Here is a 10,238-nt window from a genome sequence, read left to right as displayed (position 1 = left end):
CATGGGAGTTTCGCCTCTGCACTTGCTGCAGAGAGGAAGAGGAGGGTATATGTATCCCAGCAGATGCGCTCGCTGGAGCGGAGGGAGCACTGTTCCATGGGTGTTTCTCCTGTGCACTCGATACAGAGAGGAAGAGGAGGGTGAATATAACCAAGTAGATGCGCTCACTGTCGCAGAGAGAGCAATGTTTCACAGGTGTTTCGACTATGCACATGGTGCAGAAAGGAAGAGGAGGGTAGATGTATCCCAGCAGCTGCGCACACTGGCGCGGAGAGAGCACTGTTCCACGGGTGTGTTGCCTCTGCACTCACTGCAGAGAGGAAGAGGAGTGTAGATATATCCCAGCAGCTGCGCTCGCTGGCGCAGAGAGAGCACTGTGCCACGGGTGTTTCGCCACTGCACTCGCCGCAGAGAGGAAGAGGAGGGCAACTGTATCCCAGCAGATGCGCTCGCTGGCGCGGGGAGGGCACTGTTCCACGGGTGTTTCACCTCTGCACGCGCTACAGGGAGAACGAGGAGGGTAAGTGTAACCAAGCAGATGCGCTCGCTGGCGCGGAGAGAGCACTGTTTCACGGATGTTTCGTCTCTGCACACGCTGCAGAGAGGAAGAGGAGGGTAGATGTATACCAGCAGATGCGCTCGCTGGCGCGGAGAGAGCACTGTTCCATGGGTGTTTCACCTCTGCACTCCCTGCAGCAGATGCGCTCGCTGGCGCGGAGAGAGCACTGTTCCATGGGTGTTTCGCCTCTGCACTCCCTGCAGAGAGGAGGATGAGGGTAGATGTAACCCAGCAGATGCGCTCGCTGGCGCGGAGAGAGCACTGTTCCATGGGTGTTTCGCCTTTGCACGCGCTGCAGAGAGGTAGAGGAGGGTAAATGTATTAAAGCAGATGTGCTCACTGGCGCGGAGAGAGCACTGTTCCTCGGGTGTGTCGCCTCTGCACTCGCTGCAGAGAGGAAGAGGAGGGTGGATGTATCCGAGCAGAAGAGCTCACTGGCGCAGAGAGAGCACTGTTCCACGGGTCTTTCGCCTCTATACAAACTACAGAGAGGAAGAGGAGGGTAGATGTATCCCAGCAGGTGCGCTCGCTGGCGCGGAGAGACACTGTTCCACGTGTGTTTCGCCTCTGCACTCGCTGCAGAGAGGAAGAGGAGGGTGAATGTATCCCAACAGATGCGCCCGCTGGAGCGGAGGGAGCACTGTTCCACGTGTGTTTCGCCTCTGTACGCTCTACAGAGAGAACGAGGAGGGTAAGTGTAACCAAGCAGACACGCTCGCTGGCGCGGAGAGAGCACTGTTTCACGGATGTTTCGCCTCTGCACACGCTGCAGAGAGGAAGAGGAGGGTAGATGTATACCAGCAGATGCGCTCGCTGGCGCGGAGAGAGCACTGTTTCATGGGTGTTTCGCCTCTGCACTCCCTGCAGCAGATGCGCTCGCTGGCGCGGAGAGAGCACTGTTCCATGGGTGTTTCGCCTCTGCACTCCCTGCAGAGAGGAGGATGAGGGTAGATGTAACCCAGCAGATGCGCTCGCTGGAGCGGAGAGAGCACTGTTCCATGGGTGTTTCGCCTTTGCACGCGCTGCAGAGAGGTAGAGGAGGGTAAATGTATTAAAGCAGATGTGCTCACTGGCGCGGAGAGAGCACTGTTCCTCGGGTGTGTCGCCTCTGCACTCGCTGCAGAGAGGAAGAGGAGGGTGGATGTATCCGAGCAGAAGAGCTCACTGGCGCAGAGAGAGCTCTGTTCCACGGGTGTTTCGCCTCTATACAAACTACAGAGAGGAAGAGGAGGGTAGATGTATCCCAGCAGGTGCGCTCGCTGGCGCGGAGAGACACTGTTCCACGTGTGCTTCGCCTCTGCACTCGCTGCAGAGAGGAAGAGGAGGGTGAATGTATCCCAACAGATGCGCTCGCTGGAGCGGAGGGAGCACTGTTCCACGTGTGTTTCGGCTCTGCACGCTCTACAGAGAGAACGAGGAGGGTAAGTGTAACCAAGCAGATGCGCTCGCTGGCGCGGAGAGAGCACTGTTTCACGGGTGTTTCGCCTCTGCACATGCTGCAGAGAGGAAGAGGAGGGTAGATGTATACCAGCAGATGCGCTCGCTGGCGCGGAGAGAGCCCTGTTCCACGGGTGTGTCGCTTCTGCACTCGCTGCAGAGAGGAAGAGGAGGGTAGATGTATAACAGCAGATGCGCTCGCTGGACTTAGAGAGAGCACTATTCCACGGGTGTTTCGCCTCTGCACTCGCTACAGAGAGGAAAAGGAGGGTAAATGTATTCCAGCAGATGCGCTCGCTGGAGCAGAGAGAGCAGTTTTCCACGGGTGTTTCGCCTCTGCACTTGCTGCAGAGAGGAAGAGGAGGATAGATGTATCCCAGCAGATGTGCTCGTTGGCGCGGAGAGAGCACTGTTCCATGGGTATGTCGCCTCTGCACTCGCAGCAGAGAGAAAGAGGAGGGTAGATGTATCCCAGCAGCTGCGCTCGCTTGTGCGGACAGAGCACTGTTCCACAGGTGTTTAGCCTCTGCACTTGCTACAGAGAGGGAGAGTTGGGTAAATGTAATCCAGAAGATGCGCTCGCCCGCGCGGATAGAGCACTGTTCTATGGATGTGTTGCTTCTTCACTCGCTGCAGAGAGGAAGAGATGGGTAGATATATCCCAGGAGCTGCGCTTGCTGGCGCGGAGAGATCCCTGTTCCACGGGTGTTTCTCCTCTGCACTCGCTGGAGAGAGGAAGAGGAGGGTGAATGCATACCATCAGATTTGTTCGCTGGCGCGGAGAGAGCACTGTTCGACGGGTGTTTCGCCTCTGCACTTTCTGCAGAGAGGAAGACGAGGGTAGATGTTTCCCAGCAGATCTGCTCATTGGCGCGGGGAGAGCACTGTTCCACGGGTGTTTCGCATCTGCACACGCTGCAGAGAGGAAGAGGAGGGTAGATATATACAAGCAGATGCGCTAGCTGGTGCAGAGAGAGCACTGTTCCACAGGTGTTTCGCCTCTGCACTCCCTGTAGAGAGGAGGATGATGGTAGATGTATCCCAACAGATGCGCTCGCTGGCGCGGAGAGAGCATTGTTCCACGGGTGTGTCGCCTCAGCACTCGCTGCAGAGAGGAAGAGGAGGGTAGGTATATACAAGCAGATGCGCTCGCTGGAGCAGAGAGAGCACTGCTCCACAGGTGTTTCGCCTCTGCACTCCCTGTAGAGAGGAGGATGAGGGCAGATGTATCCCAACAGATGCGCTCGCTGGCGCGGAGAGAGCATTGTTCCACGGGTGTGTCGCTTCTGCACTCGCTGCAGAGGAAGAGGAGGTTAGATGTATCCCAGCAGATTTGCTCGCATGCGCGGAGAGAGCACTGTGCCACAGTTGTTTCGCCTCTGCACGTGCTGCAGAGAGGTAGAGCAGGGTAAATGTAACCCAGAAGATGTGCTCGCTGGCGCGGAGAGAGCACTGTTCCACGGGTGTATCGCCTCTGCACTCGCTACAGAGAGGCAGAGGAGGGTAAGTGTAACCAAGCAGATGCGCTCGCTGGCGCGGAGAGAGCAATGTTTCACAGGTATTTCGCCTCCGCATACGCTGCAGAGAGGAACAAGAGGGTAGATATATACAAGCAGGTGCGCTCGCTGGCGCGGAGAGAGCACTGTTCCACAGGTGTTTTGGCTCAGCACTCCTTGCAGAAAGGAGGATGAGGGTAGATTTATCCCAACAGATGCGCTCGCTGGCGCGGAGAGAGCACTGTTCCACGGGTGTTGCGCCTCTGCACGCACTACAGAGAGAACGAGGAGGGTAAGTGTAACCAAGCAGATGCGCTTGCTAGCGCGGAGAGAGCACTGTTTTAAAGGGTGTTTCGCCTCTGCACACGCTACAGAGAGGAAGAGGAAGGTAGATGTATACCATCAGATGCGCTCGCTGGCGCGGAGAGAGTACTGTTCCACGGGTGTATCGCCTCTGCACTCCCTGCAGAGAGGAGGATGAGGGTAGATGTATCCCTGCAGATGCGCTCGCTGGAGCAGACGGAGCACTGTTCCACGGGTGTTTCGCCTCTGCACTCGCTACAGAGAGGAAGAGGAGGGTAAGTGTAACCAAGCAGATGCGCTCGCTGGCGCGGAGAGAGCACTGTTTCACAGGTGTTTCGCCTCTGCACACGCTGCAGAGAGGAACAAGAGGGTAGATATATACAAGCAGGTGCACTCGCTGGCGTGGAGAGAGCCCCTATCCACAGGTGTTTTGGCTCAGCACTCCCTGCAGAAAGCAGGATGAGGGTAGATATATCCCAACAGATGCGCTCGCTGGCGCGGAGAGAGCACTGTTCCACGGGTGTTTCGCCTCTGCACTCCCTGCAGAGAGGAAGAGGAGGATAGATGTAATCCAGCAGATGTGCTTGTTGGCGCGGAGAGAGCACTCTTCCACGGGTGTTTTGCCTCTGCACTCGCTGCAGAGAGGACGAGAAGGGTAGAAGTATCCCAGCAGCCGCGCTCGCTTATGCGGTGAGAGCACTGTTCCACGGGTGTGTTGCCTCTGCACTCGCTGCAGAGAGGAAGAGGAGTGTAGATATATCCCAGCAGCTGCACTCGCTGGCGCGGAGAGAGCACTGTTCCTCGGGTGTTTCGCCTCTGCACTCCCTGCAGAGAGGAGGATGACTGTAGATGTACCCCAGCAGATGCGCTCGCTGGCGCAGAGAGAGCACTGTTCCACGGGTGTTTCGCCTCTGCACGCGCTGCAGAGAGGAAGACGAGGGTAAATGTACCCCAGCAGATGAGCTCACTGGAGCGGAGGGAGCACTGTTCCACGGGTGTTTCGCCTCTGCACTCGCTATAGAGAGGAAGAGGAGGGTAAATGTAACCAAGCAGATGCGCTCGCTGGCGCGGAGAGAGCAATGTTTCACAGGTGTTTCGCCTCTGCACACGCTACAGAGTGGAACAGGAGGGTAGATATATACAAGCAGATGTGCTCGCTGGCGCGGAGAGCGCACTGTTTCACAGGTGTTTCGCCTCTGCACTCCCTGTAGAGAGGAGGATGAGGGTAGATGTATCCCAAAAGATGCGCTCGCTGGCGCTGAGAGAGCATTGTTCCATGGGTGTTTCGCCTCTGCACTTGCTGCAGAGAGGAAGAGGAGGGTAGAGGGATCCCAGCAGATGTGCTCGTTGGCGAGGAGAGAGCCTGGGTGTTTCGCCTTTGCACGCGCTGCAGAGAGGTAGAGGAGGGTAAATGTATTAAAGCAGATGTGCTCACTGGCGCGGAGAGAGCACTGTTCCTCGGGTGTGTCGCCTCTGCACTCGCTGCAGAGAGGAAGAGGAGGGTGGATGTATCCGAGCAGAAGAGCTCACTGGCGCCGAGAGAGCACTGTTCCACGGGTGTTTCGCCTCTATACAAATTACAGAGAGGAAGAGGAGGGTAGATGTATCCCAGCCGGTGCGCTCGCTGGCGCGGAGAGACACTGTTCCACGTGTGTTTCGCCTCTGCACTCGCTGCAGAGGGGAAGAGGAGGGTGAATGTATCCCAACAGATGCGCTCGCTGGAGCGGAGGGAGCACTGTTCCACGTGTGTTTCGCCTCTGCACACTCTACAGAGAGAACGAGGAGGGTAAGTGTAACCAAGCAGATGCGCACGCTGGCACGGAGAGAGCATTGTTCTACGGGTGCGTCGCCTCTGCACTCGCTGCAGAGAGGAACAGGAGGGTAGATGTATAACAGCAGATGCGCTCGCTGGCGCGAAGGGAGCACTGTTGCAAGGGTGTTTCGCCTCTGCACGCACTGCAGAGAGGTAGAGGAGAGTAAATGTAACCCAGAAGATGCGCTCGCCGGCGCGGAGACAGCACTGTCCCTCGGGTGTGTTGCCTCTGCACACGCTGCAGAAAGGAAGAGGAGGGTAGATGTTTACCAGCAGATGCGCTCGCTGGAGCGGAGGGAGCACTGTTCCACGGATGTTTTGCCTCTGCACTCGCTACAGAAAGGATGAGGAGGGTAAATGTAACCAAGCAGATGCGCTCGCTGGCGCGGAGAGAGCAACGTTTCACAGGTGTTTCGCCTCTGCACTCCCTGTAGAGAGGAGGATAAGAGTAGATGTATCCCAACAGATGCGCTAACTGGTGCGGAGAGAGCATTGTTCCATGGGTGTTTCGCCTCTGCACTTGCTGCAGAGAGGAAGAGGAGGGTAGATGTATCCCAGCAGAGGTGCTCGTTGGCGCGGAGAGAGCCCTGTTCCACGGGTGTGTCGCCTCTGCACTCGCTGCAGAGAGGAAGAGGAGGGTAGATGTATAACAGCAGATGCGCTAGCTGGACGCAGAAAGAGCACTGTTCCTCGGGTGTGTCGCCTCTGCACTCGCTGCAGAGAGGAAGAGGAGGTTGGATGTATCCGAGCAGAAGAGCTCACTGGCGCAGAGAGAGCACTGTTCCACGGGTGTTTCGCCTCTATACAAATTACAGAGAGGAAGAGGAGGGTAGATGTATCCCAGCAGGTGCGCTCGCTGGCGCGGAGAGACACTGTTCCACGTGTGTTTCGCCTCTGCACGCGCTACAGAGAGAACGAGGAGGGTAAGTGTAACCAAGCAGATGCGCTTGCTGACGCGGAGAGAGCACTGTTTTACGGGTGTTTCGCCTCTGCACTTGCTGCAGAGAGGAAGACAAGGGTAGATGTTTCCCAGCAGATCTGCTCGTTGGCGCGGAGAGAGCAATGTTTCACAGGTGTTTCGCATCTGCACTCGCTGCAGAGAGGAAGAGGAGGGTGGATGTATCCCAACAGATGCGCTCGCTGGCACGGAGAGAGCATTGTTCCACGGGTGTGTCGCCTCTGCACTCGCTGCAGAGAGGAAGAGGAGGGTAGATGTATAACAGCAGATGCGCTCGCTGGCGCGGAGAGAGCACTGTTCCATAGGTGTTTCGCCTATGCACACGCTGCAGAGAGTAGAGGACGGTAGATGTATCCAAGCAGATGTGCTCGCGGGCGCGGAGAGAGCACTGTTCCTCGGGTGTGTCGCCTCTGCACTCGCTGCAGAGAGGAAGAGGAGGGTAGATATATCCGAGCAGAAGAGCTCACTGGCGCAGAGAGAGCACTGTTCCACGGGTCTTTCGCCTCTATACTGTGGGCGATTCCTCTGCCCTAGGGATGCGCACGACAAACACACAGTGGGCCGTATAACAAACATATTTAATCTCACAGGGATCTTGTCGTCCGGGTGGCTGCGGGTCGTTTCCGTGGAGAGCCGGGAGGGAAGCGGGAGCGACGAGCCAGGGACCAGGAAGCGCCAGGGACCAAGAAGAGCGCGACGGCGGCGCGTGCCTTCTTTTATAGCCCCCTCGCGCGGTTCCGGTTATCTCCGCGCGAGCGGGGAGAGGGAAACAGGCACGTGCGCAGGGAGCATTGGGAATGCTCCCTGCGCAATGCGCGGCGCGCCACGAGCCCTACATCTTCCCCCCCTCAGCGTCCGAGCCCGGGTCGGCGTAAAATATGAAGCCTTGTCGCCAGGCTCTGGCGGGATGCCATGCCATCTCAGCTGGTCCGTGGAAGCAGCAGGCATGGCGGGACTGTTCCGGCTGGTCCCTCTCCGGCAGCGGCCACATCCTCGGGGTCACAGCGCAGCTGGGCTCGGCCACGGATACGCCTGGCAGCGGCCCTGAGCTGCTGCTCTACATTGTTGACCCCTTTCAACATGGCGCCGTGCTGGATGCACATTGCAGCAGGCGTTTCCGCCCCAGGCACACCTGGCTTCCTGAGGACCGTACTCCAGGCCTGGGCAGCGGGCTCCAACCCAGACTTGTTGAAGACGGCCAGCATGGCCGCGCTGGTCACAATGATGGGCCACAAACCACTACAAACTAGGGGGGCACCCCCTGTTTAAGTGGCCCCTCCTTGAGCCATGCGCTGGGTGCGGTTTCCCGCCCCAGCGACGGTGGTTCATCTGGCTGCTGCAAAATCTTATCAGAATGCATTCTGAAAGAAGCAAAGACGTTAGACAAAGTAGTGCACTACCTTGGCCTCAGATTATAGCGTCGGTTGCGAACCGGGTTGCTACCTGTACGCCTTACTTTTGGGGAGATCACTGCATCGCTTTGAGCTTCCCCCGCTTCGCAGTTATCGTCCTTGCGAAGGTGGTAAGCTTTCAAGTCTGCGACGTGCACCGGACCAGCGGTTTCACCGCTCGCCAACAACCGCAGCTGGTAGGTGAGTGGCGTAGTCCGTGCCGTAACTTCGAACGGTCCAACCCACTTGTGCGCTAGCGACGCGGCGAAACCACGCGCTGCGTTACTAAGCGGGTGCGTTCTTTTCAGTACCAAGTCGCCCGTGTTGAAAACGACGTGACGACGACCTTTGTTGTACTGATCCGCTTGCTCCATGCGCGCGACATCGAGGTTTTCACGAGCCGCGCGCTGCGCTGCTCAAGGCGCTCGCGGAGCTTTGCCGCGTACTGTGTAAGCGAAGGGGGCGCGGGCCCCGCCGCGTCAAGTAGGGCGTTCTCTAGCGGAAAAGCGATCTCTTTCCCAAAATTCAAGTAAGCAGGTGTCATACCCACCGACCTGTTCACGGTTGTTCTAGTGGCGAAAGCCAGTTCGGACAACCGTGCGTCCCAATCTCTGTGCTGCTCGGTCGTCGCAACCAGCATACTCTTAACATTCCGATTCACTCTCTCGGTTATGTTGCTCTGAGCGTGGTAGGGACTCGTTTTCCTGTGGCGGATTTGAAGCGCCCGACAGGAATCAACAAAGACTTTGCTTGTGAAATACGAAGCATTGTCTGTAATGAGGTCGGAAGGGAAACTGAAACGAGTGAATGTCTCCAACAGTTTCTCCCAAATCCGTTCTGACACAAGCTTTCTAAGGGGGAAAACCTCAACCCACTTGGAATAGTGGTCCGTTATTACCAGGATATATTGGTGTCCGCGCGCGGAGCGAGGGAGGGGTCCCATGATATCGCACGCGACCACTTGCCATGGATAGTTGCTAACTACCGGCTTCATCATGCCAGGGGGTTTCCCCGCCCGAGGCTTGGCTACCTGGCAAACAGGACATGTACGGGCGTAACCCAGCACATCCTTTCTCATACCTGGCCAGGTCGCGACACGGCATAACTTGTCGTAAGTCTTACTGCCGCTGCCATGGCCTGCCAGCGCTGAGTCATGGAAGTACTGGAGGAATCGTTTCCGCAACTTCCTCAGGACCACGACTCGGAAGGGGGATGCAATCGCCTCTTCCTTGTCAAGTTGGGGGATGTAGCGGAGCAGTAAGCCATCATCGCCCAGCAGATACGCGTCGTACTTGCCCTCAGCGTTCCCGGTGCAAGCTGCACTACTCGCAAGCTCTGTCCGCACTCGCTGGCATAGACCGTCTGCTTTCTGGGCCTCAATTAGCTCTTCCCTACTGACCGCTACTCCCCATGACAGATTTCTCTCTGCCTCGCTTCTTGGCAGGCGAGTAGTCGCCGCCACCAGCTGCTGCGCCTTCTCTCTCTCGCAGCACCGCGCGGCAACTCTGTCCGCCTCCTTTCTCTTTTTACCTACGCAGGGCGCGACACTCGCGTCCGCCCTCTCCTCCTCTCCACTGGCGGCGACGCCGCTTTCAGCAATGCTGGTCTGCGCCTCTTCTGCGCATCTGCCTGCCTTCAACGGTGCGCGCGATAAAGCATCGGCCACCTTATTCATGCTGCCCCGGCGGTACTCAATGGCGTACGCGTAACGTTGCAACGTCAGCGCCCATCTCGCGAGTCTGCCTGCGGGGTTTTTCAGCCTCTTTAACCACGAAAGTGCCTGGTGATCTGTCTGCACGGTGAAAACCGCTCCGTCTAGGTACATGTCGAACTTTGACAATGCGAACATTATCGCCAGGCATTCCTTTTCGGTCACGGAGTAATTCCGCTCCGCCGATGTGAGCGTGCGGCTAGCGAACGCGACAGGGCGCAGTTTGCCCTCGTGTTCCTGCAACAAAACAGCTCCTACACCGGCATCACTAGCATCTGTCTGCAAGACAAACGGCTTGTTCAGGTCGGGGAGGTGCAAACTAGCGGTGTTCGCTATCGCGCGAGCCAAGGCAACAAAAGCGTCGTTCTGTTCCTTGCCCCAGACCCACTTCGAGCCTTTCCGCAACAGCTGGTTCAACGGCCTAGCGAGCTCTGAACAACTAGGGATGAATTGTCTGTAGAAGGCAACCATTCCCAAAAACCTCTGCAAGCTTTTCACGTCCGTCGGGCAGGGGTAGTTCAGAATTGCCTGCAGTTTGTCATCGTTTGGTCTCAAAGTGCCATCATCAAC

Source organism: Amblyomma maculatum, chromosome 7 (genome assembly GCF_055883805.1).
Source record: "Amblyomma maculatum isolate TAMU_Amacu chromosome 7, ASM5588380v1, whole genome shotgun sequence".
In the NCBI taxonomy this organism is placed as follows: Eukaryota; Metazoa; Arthropoda; class Arachnida; order Ixodida; family Ixodidae; genus Amblyomma; species Amblyomma maculatum.
Note: the sequence above shows the minus strand (reverse complement) of the source record.